The sequence below is a fragment of the Theropithecus gelada genome, unplaced genomic scaffold (genome assembly GCF_003255815.1).
Source record: "Theropithecus gelada isolate Dixy unplaced genomic scaffold, Tgel_1.0 HiC_scaffold_117, whole genome shotgun sequence".
Taxonomy (NCBI): domain Eukaryota; kingdom Metazoa; phylum Chordata; class Mammalia; order Primates; family Cercopithecidae; genus Theropithecus; species Theropithecus gelada.
In genome coordinates this window covers 1-11,079 of record NW_020253275.1, presented here as the reverse complement: position 1 = coordinate 11,079, position 11,079 = coordinate 1, and the positions used below count along the sequence as shown (strand labels likewise).

The window sequence follows — 11,079 nt, the reverse complement described above, 5'->3', positions numbered from 1 at the left end:
CCACTGAACTGCCAGCTGGAGAACGGTTCCTGGGAGGTGTTTGGCATCATCAGCTTTGGCTCCCCACTGGGCTGCAACACCCGCAAGAAGCCGGTAGTCTACACCCGGGTGTCCGCCTACATCGACTGGATCAACGAGGTGGGTGCCGCCTCCACAGCTGTCCCTGCACCTGTCAGCCCCTCGCCCTCACTCGCCCACCCCCTCACTCATTCATGCATTTATTCATTCATTCATTTATTCACTTATTCATTCACTCATTCCTGCCCTTATTCACTCATTCATGCATTTAGTCACTCACTCATTCATGCATTTATTCACCCATTCTTGCATTTATTCACTCATTCATTAATGCATTTATTCACTCATTCATGCATTTATTCACTCATTAATGCATTTTCACTCATTCACACCTTTATTCATCACTTCTTCATTCATTCTTGCATTTATTCACTCATTCATGCATTTATTCACTCATGCTTGCATGTATTCACTCATTCATGCATTTAGTCACTCATTCATTCATGCATTTAGTCACTCTCTCATTTGCTCATTCAGTGATTCATTCATGCACTTATTCACACATTTACTCTCTCATTCAAGAAATATTGGTTGAGTGCTTCCAGTAGCAGGCCTTGAGTTGGGTCCCAATAAGGAAAACAGTCATCGACTCCTCCATCCATCCATCCACTGCCTTCATCAAGCACTTATGTCCCCATCCAGGCCCCACACCAGTCTCCCCCAAAACCTGACCCTCTGAGACTGTGGCCCAGCAGAGGAGAGGGATGGTGTGGATGGCCACTTATCATCTTGAGAGTAGGGGAACAGAGGGTCACCCTGGGCTGGGGGCTTCCCCACTGGGGACAACATGTGTTGCAAGACCCCTTTGCACAATGGCCTGAAATGCTGAGGGGCTCAGACCCTTTGGACAGGGATAAGGATGGCATGTGAAGGCTGCTGGCCATGCCCCCATGGACCCACCCTCCAGACAAAGCCTTGTGCCGCCCCGGAAGGTGGCACAGCCCTGAGTCCCTCACACTGTTCTCTGCTCCTCCAGAAAATGCAGCTGTGACCTGTTGCTGGGAGTGGCGACAGGGAGTCCCTGCAAGAGCAATAAACTTCCTTCTCCCGGGGCCGCCTGGATCCTTGATTTGCGCGGCCTCTAACTGTTGCTTCCCAGTTCTCTGGTGCTGCCCCTTTCCACACTATGCAGCCAAAGAGAGACCCCACCCAGCCAGTTTCCCCCACTCTGCATTCGACAGGTGGGGAAACGGAGGCCCGGAGAGAGGGCCAAGGAAGGAGCCTCCTGGGGCATTAATGGCAGGCAGGGGGCTGGGGGTGGAGAGCCCAGGGAGTCTTGCATGAAGCCAGAGGTGATGGGAGTTAAGGACACATCAGACACCTTCCCCACTCCATCTCACAAGCTGTGAACAGGTGAGACGCTGATGAAATCACTCACTTCTCTGATCCTACCTCCACCGAGGGGCCTGGCAGGTCCTCACAGCCCCCAGCTGCAGGTGGAAGACAGGGTCTCCCCAAGAGCAGCCTCCCCCAGGCCAGAGAGACCACCCCACAGGAGGATGGCCAAAGCTCAGGGACAGCCACTCCTGGGGAAGGGGCTCCCCAGCCGGGACCCCCCCAACCCACCCTGCAGCACAGACCCCGCGTCTGCTGTTGGCAGGGGCTCTCTGCTTTGAGACGTGTTTAGTGAGCCGGTGCTGGGCATGGTGAGGGTAAAGGAAGAGGAGGAGACCCCAGCATCACCCTCAGGAGACACACGTTTGAAGAAGGCAATGGTTTCCACACAGAATCACAGTGGTGAGAGCTGGATACGCTTTCATTGCATTAGACAGGTGGGGAGACTGAGGCCCAGAGAGAGGAAGGAGTTGGGACAGCTGGCAATGCCTGATCCAGCAGAAGAGAGTTCTCCTGAGGCTGACAAGAGGCCAAGAGGAGCCCGAGATGAAACAGACCCAGTGTCCAGGGAGGGACATGCCAGCAGGATCGGACCCTGATGATGGGGGTGGCCAGGGAGGGACATGCCAGGGGGATCAGACCCTGGTGATAGGGGCCTCTGGCCTGGCGTGCTCCTGGGAATGTCCTGTTCTGTGGAGGTGCCCCCAGCCCAGCCTCGGGACCCCTTGCTGGAGAGCCCTCGGCTGCAGCTGCTCAGACTGGCCCAAGAGTTCTCCTTTTTCTCCACCAGACTTTGTCCCCTGGGAGTGGGGACCATGGTGTGACTCCCACACCCCAATGATGCCAAGGCAAGTCTCAGGAAAGACTTGACTTACTTGACAAGCAGTGGGGGCTACAGGGAGCCCAACACCACCCAGACCCGGGAATCCAGGATGGGGGGACCCCAGCTGTGCAGGAGACAGACCAGTAAATAGATCATTAAATTCCCTAGTATACATTTGAAAACAGAAATATGGACCGGAAGCAAAGAAACGGGACACTTAAACTAGTGTCAGCTGGCGGGAGAAATCCAGGATGGCTTCCTGGAGGTGATGATGTGCAAGCTTGGTCTTAAAATTTGACTAGAAGGTACCCAAGTACAGAAGGCAGTCCTGTTTGCTTAATCCAAACTTCATTCCCAGTTATCCTCTTCTTTTTGAGATGGAGTCTCACTCTGATGCCCAGGCTGGAGTGCAGTGGCACGTTCTCGGCTCACTGCAACCTCCACCTCCTGGGTTCAAGCAATTCTCCTGCCTCAGCCTCCCAAGTAGCTGGGATTACAGGCACACACCACCACGCCCAGCTAATTCTTTTGGTTTTTTTTTTTTAAGTAGATATGGGCTTCACCATGTTGTCCAGGCTGGTCTCAAACTTCTGACCTCAGGTGATCCACCTGCCTTGGACTCCCAAAGTGCTGGGATTACAGGTGTGAGCCGCCATGCCTGACCCTTTATTTTTTTTATAGAGATGTGGTCTGCCTATCTTGCCCAAGCTGGTCTCAAACTCCTGGGCTCAAGTGATCCTCCCACCTCAGTCTCCCAAAATGCTGGCATTATAGGCATGAGCCATGGCGTCCAGCCTCATTTACTCTTTAATAATCTTAAAGGTGGATGTTAGGAATAATAATAACTGGTTTTTAGTATCATAGTAGGTGTGTATAAAGTGCTTCCTGTGGACCAGGCTCTGTGCTAAGAGTCTGCTTATATCGTCTCTTTTAATCCTTGCCTCTATCCTGAGATGAGTTCTTTGATCTCCATGATGTAGATGAGGAAACTGAGGTCTGTGGGGTTAGATGACTTGACCAGGGTTATTCTGCCAGCAGGTGGCAGAGCTGGGGTTTGGACCCAAGTCAGTCTCAGCACAGTTGATGTAACCACAAACCCTCAAGGCCATCTTCAATCAGGTTGACCCTGGAACCTGGCTGATCCCCTGCACTAGACCACATCAGAGCCCAGGGCACCGGGCAGATGGCCACTCTCCAGGAGTCTCTTGGGAATGGCCTCCTCCACGGCTACCTCTGGGGGCTTCACCTCCCACCCCAGCACCTGGCCTCTCGCAGCCCCAGTCACCTCCTCTTGGTGATGGACTCTTTGGCACCACAGCCAGCACCTATATTGTCCCCCTGGGGGCCCGAGCTTGCCCTGGATGGAGCCCAGCCCCAGCAATTGATTGGCCCTTGATTGATAGAGCCGGCCGTTCAAATCGTGGTTTGAGCTGCGGCCCAGCCAGGCCTGGGAGCTGCCAAAGACAGAGGGATCCACAGCCCACGTTTCCATCCAAGTTTGGACACTTTATCTGCACTTCCTCTGAAACTGAGCTGCCCCTGGCTGCAGAAGAAACCCATCCATTTTGAATAACAGATAAAGCTGGGGCTGAGAGAGAGAGACATGGGACCCAGAGGCTGGGACCTGAACCCCTGACCTGCTGGTTAGGGGGCTGGTGGCCCCACCGATAACAGCCCTTCTGACCTAATCCGGACCTGGAGGATTGCTGAGCACAGGGGTTGTAAAGAGAAAGTGCTGCTCTGTCAGGAGTTTAGTGGAGGTGATTCAATCTTGTTTTATTGGCGGCGACTGCCATTTATGCAGCTAGCTCTGTGCTCTGGGAGCTGTGCTGAGTGCCTTGACAGGGATGGGCTCAGTCATTCCTCACAGTGGCCCATGAGAGAGGCCCCCTTGCAGCAGGGTTCTCAGCCTCAGCACCACTGGCACTTGAAGCCAGGTCATTTTTTTTTTTCTTTTTTTTTTGAGACGGAGTCTCGCTTTGTCACCCAGGCTGGAGTGCAATGGCACAGTTTCAGCTCACTGCAACCTCCTCCTCCTGTGTTTAAGTGATTCTCCTGCCTCAGCCTCCCAAGTAGCAGGGATTGCAGGTGCTTGCCACCATGCCCAGCTAATTTGTGTATTTTTAATACAGACGGGGTTTCACCATGTTGGCCCGGATGGTCTTGATCTCCTGACCTCATGATCTGCCCGCCTCAGCCTCCCAAAGTGCTGGGATTACAGGCGTGAGCCACCGCGCCTGGCCGGCCAGGTCATTCTTTGTGGTGGGGCCACCCTGTGCGCTATGGAGCTTCCCTGGCCTCCACCCACCAGATACCACCGGCACCCCCCGCCCCAGGTATGACAACCAAAAACATCTCTAGATATTGCCAGATGTCCCCTGGGGGGGGCACATGCACCCCAGCTGAAGAGATGCTGCATTTTGTGGCTGAGGAGCCCAGGCAATTTCTCTCCAGAGCCCGATTGTCATCGCTGACCTTCCTGGGAGCCCAAGGTCAGAAAGCGGCAGGGGCTTTCCTTTCGTGGGGGGCACTGAGGAGGGGAGTCCTCCTGACTTGGCTCCGGAAAGACTGAGTCCCTCACCAGGTGCCCCTGCACAGTGCTGCAGTCATGTGGCACCCGCCCAGCCCTCCAGCAGGCAGTAAACAGGGTCCAGAGGTGACAGGAGAGGCCTCCGCTGTGCCCCCCAGAGCCCCTCCAGCTCCAGATAGAGGCTGGACTGCAGAAGCTTTGGCCTGCCTGACCCTCTGAGTCCCCCACCTTCTACTGCCACAGAGGTGGCCACTGCCCACAGGGGCCACTGGCCCATCCACCTCCACCCCAGCCCTCACCCATCAGTGGGACAGAAGTCCCCAGGACCCTGTGTTCCCTCCAGCAATCCCAAGACCCATCTTTTCTGTGCTGTGTCACTTCCAACTGAGAGGTGACAATGTGCTAGCAGCCCTCACTCTCAGAGCCTCCTCAGCCTCGGCGTCCACTCTGGCGGCACTTGAGGAGCCCTTCAGCCCGCCACAGCACCGTGGGAGCCCCTCACTGGGCTGGCTGAGGCCGGAGTCGCCTCCCTCCGCTTGCGGGCAGTGTGGAGGGAGAGGCGCGGGCGGGAGCCGGGGCTGCGTGTGGCGCTCGCAGGCCGGTGCGAGTTCCAGCAGGCGCAGGCGCTGGCGCGGGCTCCGCGGGCCCAGCACACGGCGCGGCCGGCCGGCCGGCACCGCCGGCCCAGGGCAGTGAGGGGCTTGGCACCCGGGCCAGCAGCTGCGGAGGTTGCGCCAGATCCCCCAGCAGTGCTGGTCCGCTGGCGCTGCACTGAAATTCTCGCCGGGTGTAGCTGCCTCCCCGCGAAGCAGGGCTCGGGACCTGCAGCCCGTCAAGTCTGAGCTCCCCTAGGTGCGGTGGGCTCCCGCGCGGCCTGAGCCTCCCCAACGGGTGCCGCCCCCTGCTCGGAGCCGCCCGGTTCCATTGACAGCCCAAGGGCTGACGAGTGCAGGCGCAGCTCCGGACTGGCGGGCAGCTCCGCCTGCAGCCCCAGTGCAGGATCCACTGAGTGAAGCCAGCTGGGCTCCTAAACCGAATGGGAACTTGGACAACTTTTATATCTAGCGGGAGGATTGTATGTGCACCAATCAGCACTCTGTATCTAGCTAACCTAGTGGAGACTTGGAGGACTAGCACTCTGTGACTCTGTGTCTGACTCAAGGATTGTAAAAGCACCAATCAGCACTCTGTGTCTAGCTCAGGGTTTGTGAATACACCAATTGGTACTCTGTATCTAGCTGACCTAGTGCAGACTTGGAGGACTAGCACTCTGTGACTCTGTCTAGCTCAAGGATTGTAAACGCACCAATCAGAACTCTGTCAAAATGGACAATCAGCTCTCTGTAAAATGGACCAATCAGCTCTCTGTAAAATAGACCAATCAGCAAGATGTGGGTGGGGTCAGATAAGGGAATAAAAGCAGGCTGCCTGAGCTCTCAGTAACAACCGAGATGAGATGTACTCTCTAACTGTGGAAGGTTTATTCTTTTACTCTGCAATAAATGTTGATCGTTGTGGCTGAATGCCGTGTTTTTGAGCCGTAAACTTATTGTGGAGGCCTGCAGCTTTACTTCTGACGCCAACAAGACCATGAACACACCAGGAAGAATGAACTCCAGACACCGTGCATTTCAGACACGGTGCGTTTAAGAACTGTAACAGTCATCCCGCAGCTCTGTAATTTCACTCTTGAAGACAAGAAGAACCCAAACCTACCGAAAGGAAAAAGCTCCAGACACATGAACGTCTGAAAGAACAAACCCCAGCCACACCATCTTTAAGAACTGTAACACCCCAAGGGTCCACGATTTCATTCTTGGAGTTTGAGACCAAGAGCACACCAATTCTAGGGACACAACCACTGAGACTCACTGGCTTGCGAAGTACTTATATCCCTCGCAAAAATGCTCCCCTCACACTCGAGGCGTCGTTTGTGTTCTGCAGTGGCGCCAGGACATGTGGGGGAGGGACTGGGCACAGCAAATGGTGCAAGTTTATGAACCCAGGAGACCTAGTCTGGAGACCCAGCTCCTTACTGCTGTGTGATTGGGGGTGGGTCACTTAACCTCTCTGAGCCTTGGTTATAAAATGAGGTTATTAAAAGTATTAAGCAGTTTGCAGCGTAAAGACACATTTCAGTACGTGGTTGCTATTAGGTGTTCAAAGTACACTTACCTAGAGAAGGTGAAGGGAGCTGGGGAGCCTGGAAAAGGTGCACAAATGAGACATTCATTCAGAAGCTCAGGCGTCCAGGACATAGAGTTCTGAGACACAGGTCCCTGTGTTGTGCTGCTGTCACCAGCACTGTCACCCAGCCAGTTCAAGGCCTTAGGGGCTGCACAAGGCAGCTTTAGGTGCGGAAAAACCCATTTTGGCTGGGTACAGAGGCGCACGCCTGTAATCCCAGCACTCTAGGAGACTGATGTGGGAGGGTTGCTTGAGCCCAGGAATTCGAGAGCAGCCTGAACAACATACACCACATCTCTACAAAAAAATACAGAAGTTGGCCAGGGATGGTGGCATGCACCTGCAGTCCCAGCTGCTTGGAAGGCTGAGGTGGGAGGATTGCTTGAGACCTCCTTAGGAGGTAGAGGCTGCAGTAAGCTCTGATCGCGCCTGAGCAACAGTGACACCCGTCCCAAAGAAAAGAAAAGCCCATTTTACCAACACAGGGATCACTCTCCCCAGCCCCCATCTTGTCTTCCTCCCACACTGTTCCCAGAGACCAGTAGGGCAGGTGTTTGGTTGATAAGAGAGCCTAGCTGGGCAAACAGCACCTGGCCCTCTTTCACCAGGCTGTGTGCTCCAGGAACCAGTGGTGCCTTCCCAGCCAGGGAACAGGCAGAGAGGCCACCTAGGCTCTTACTACACAGAAGCCGGTCAAGAGGGACTTGCCTCCAACCCCATCCCTGTCTCTGCCAAGTTGTGGTGGTAGAAAAAAGAGAACCTGAGTGTGCAGGGCGGAGGGGAGGCATCTCTATCGCCCGATGCTTGTTCCTGGCTTTCCTACCTTCCAGCCAGTCTCCGCCACTTCCTGCAGGCACTGCGCCACACTTCCCTGAACACACCCAGGCCGCCGCCTGCCACCTGGCCGTGCCTCCTGCACCCCTCAGAGGTTGCAGTGAGCCAAGAATGCGCCGTTGCACTCCAGCCTGGGCGACAGAGCGAGATTCCGTCTCAAAAAAATTAAAAAAGAAAAAGCAGCTGTAGCAGGGAGACCCCCCCCAACATACACCATCCAGCCCTGACCCCTCACCCCCATGCCCCCACAGGTCCAGGCCATCAACGTGTCCAGCCGCTTCGAGGAGGAGATCAAGGCGGAGCAGGAGGAACGGAAGAAGCAGGCGGAGGAGATGAAGCAGCGGAAAGCGGCCTTCAAGGAGCTGCAGTCCACGTTTAAGTAGCCGGGGCTGCACCGACCACCCTGCTCCGGCCCCAGCGCGGTGGTCAAGGGCGGCGCATGGGAGGCTGAGCCTGAATCGTTGCCTCTGTCTGATGGGACCACTACTGAAAATCTAAAAATGTCTGTGAATGGAGCAAGTTCAGGGGTCTCACGGAGGCGGCCCGGCCCCTCCCCGCTCCCTTCTGCTCTTTGTGAGGCCGCACCACCGGCTCCCTGCCTGGCCCGGCCCTCCCTGGCAATCCCTGGGCTGTCTTGCACCCCTGACTGCCCCGCTACCTGCTCCAGCACTGCCCCTGGCCCAGCTCCTGGCACTAGGTCCCTCCTGGCCCCATGTGCCTGCCCTCCACCATCCCCGTCCCCCCGACCTGGGAACCCCTGTTCTCCTCCAGCAGGCCGCACCGCCCCTGGGGCCCCCTGCCAGCCCCTTCCCAGACTGGGAGACAGCAGAAGAGACAGAATCAGGGCTGCCCCCACAGAGTGGGACCCAAGGGGCTTATTGGAGGCACGAGGGGACCCCTCCCCAGGGGCTCTTCCTCTGCCTCTGTCTCTTCTATCTACTGAAATGGGAGAGGGTGTGGGGAGCTTCTGTTCTGGTGAAGGGACCTAGGCCCCCAGCATCCCATGCTGACTTGGAGACCCCCAGATGTCTGGGGCCAGCCAGGCAGGGTGTGGGGGCAGCTGTGCCAATCTACCTCACACGCCCACCCCCTGCCGGGTATGCCGTGGGATCCTGGGCAGGGAAGGCTCTGGGGGTCGGAGACACCGCTCCTTAGCACCCACGCAGAACAGCCTGAGGGTCCCAGGGGGCTCTGGAGAGAGTGGGGTGGGAGGAAGACTTGGCGCCTTCCTAGGGAAGGAAACGAGCGCTTCATCTTGATTCTCCGAGAAGCGTCTGAGAAGTGCTTTAAGTGTGTTTGCATGCGCCAGGCGGTGGGCAGCGGGGCCCTGTCCAGCCCTCTCCTGCCATCCTTCCCCAAGTGATGTCCACCGCCTTGTCACCAGCCACCTGCCTGTCATGCCCACACCCTGAGGAAGCATGGGGACCCGGACAGGCCGTGGTCAGGCCCACACCACCGGCCCGGTTCGGCCACAGCTTCCCACGTGCTTGCTGACATATGTGTGCCTGTGTGTGGTGTCTGTTGCTGTGTCATGAAACTGTGACCATCACTCAGTCCAAACAAGTCAGTGGCCCTCAAGGCCACAGTTATGCAACTTTCAGTGTGTGTCATAACGGCGTCACTGCTTTTTAAACCCGATAACTCTTTATTTTAGTAAAATGTCCCAGGAGTCCTCGAAAGCTACGCGGACTTGCAGAGGTTTTATTTTTTGGCCTTAGAATCTGCAGAAATTAGGAGGCACCGAGCCCAGCGCAGCAGCCTCGGCCCCGGATTGCGTTTGCCTTAGCGGATATGTTTATACAGATGAATATAAAATGTTTTTTTCTTTGGGCTTTCTGCTTTTCTTTTTCCTTCTCACCTTCCCTTCCCCGCCCCTGCCAAAAAAAAAAAAAGGGGGGGGCTACTTGTTCATTCTATGGTACAATTATTTTTTTTAACTAAAAGAAGATAAAATTCTATATTCTTATGTGTGTATGGTTCTTGATGCTGAGTGGGCAGGGAAATGACAAGGTCACTGGGTGTGGGGACAGCGGTGTCAGAGCCTGGGAGGAGAGGGGACCCGCCCGTGGAGGAGGTTGGTGTTGGATGCGCAGACGCTGTCACCAGGCACCAGTCTAGGTGCTTTGTGCCTATTAACTCATTTGAATCCTTGCAACCAGCCCATGCAAGGGGTGATATTTTTACTGCTCTTCTGCAGATAAGAACAGGGAGGCGGCAGGGCGCTGTGGCTCACGCCTGTAATCCCAGCTCTTTGGGAGGCCAAGGTGAGTGGATCGCCTGAGGTCAAGAGTTCAAGACCAGCCTGGCCAACATGGTGGAACTCCATCTCCACCAAAAATACAAAAATTAGCCGGGCGTGGTGGCACATGGCTGTGGAGATCAGGGCTTGCAAACCTGCCAGGTGAGCAGAGAGGAGGGGCTGCCCCTCTCCACAAGGCCACACGGCGGCCAGCAGTGGCATTAAGGCCCTGGGAATTATAGCTTGTGCACCCCAGAGACCCCCAAGCACCCCTGCCAGGGAGACACCCAAAGTCTTCCACAGGCTGGAAAACCCTAGGGGTGATAGGGCGGACGCCAGCAGCTCTCTGTGTGTGGCTTTAGACACATCAGGTCCCCACTGGGTCTCATTCTTCCCATCTATTCCATGCAAGGATGGGCAAGGGTCTGGGGTCTTCCCAGGAGGGTGTGGGAGCTGGAGTTTGGATTAGGCTGGGCATTGTTGCCCCCAGGTGGCCAGGGGTGGTACTACAGCAGCCGGGATGCCTGGGGAAGGCAGTGTCCTCCCCACATGCTAGCCAGGGTCTGAGACTGTACGCCACCACCAACTTGGGACTTTCAGTTCCACATTGCCTTTCAAAACGCCTTCCCCAAGGGAGGAACATCTGCATCCCTGACATCCTGCTGGAAAGGGCTTCAGAAACAAGGGACAGGGACGCTGAAAGAATGCACGGTGGCTCACGCTTGTAATCCCAGCACTTTGGGAGGTCGAGGTGGAAAGATCATTTGAAGCCAGGAATTCCAGACCAGTCTGGGCAACATAGTGAGACCTGATCTCTACAAAATATAATAACAAATAATACTGAAAAGGAAGCACCTAATGGTTATGGCCATGGGCCTCGAGTCTTTGGACCGTGAGAGACCAGGGCCAGCTGTCCCATGCCAGGGCCCTCCACCAAGGGTCTCCGCCTGTCAGGAGCCCCCAGCCTTGGCCTGCACAAGACCCCCACTCCCAGCCCTGGCAGTGGAAGGAAGTTGAGGCGGAAAGGGACCTGGAGTGATCCCAGCACCCAGA

The 11,079-nt window shown here is 55.8% G+C and overlaps 1 long non-coding RNA gene across 1 annotated transcript; it reads left to right on the top strand.

Moving 5' to 3' along the window:
* Positions 1 to 1,132, top strand: LOC112616869. The gene is made up of 2 exons (XR_003117817.1): positions 1 to 138; positions 1,055 to 1,132. It is a non-coding gene; the product is annotated as an uncharacterized LOC112616869 (long non-coding RNA).
* Positions 1,133 to 11,079: the final 9,947 nt, after the last annotated feature.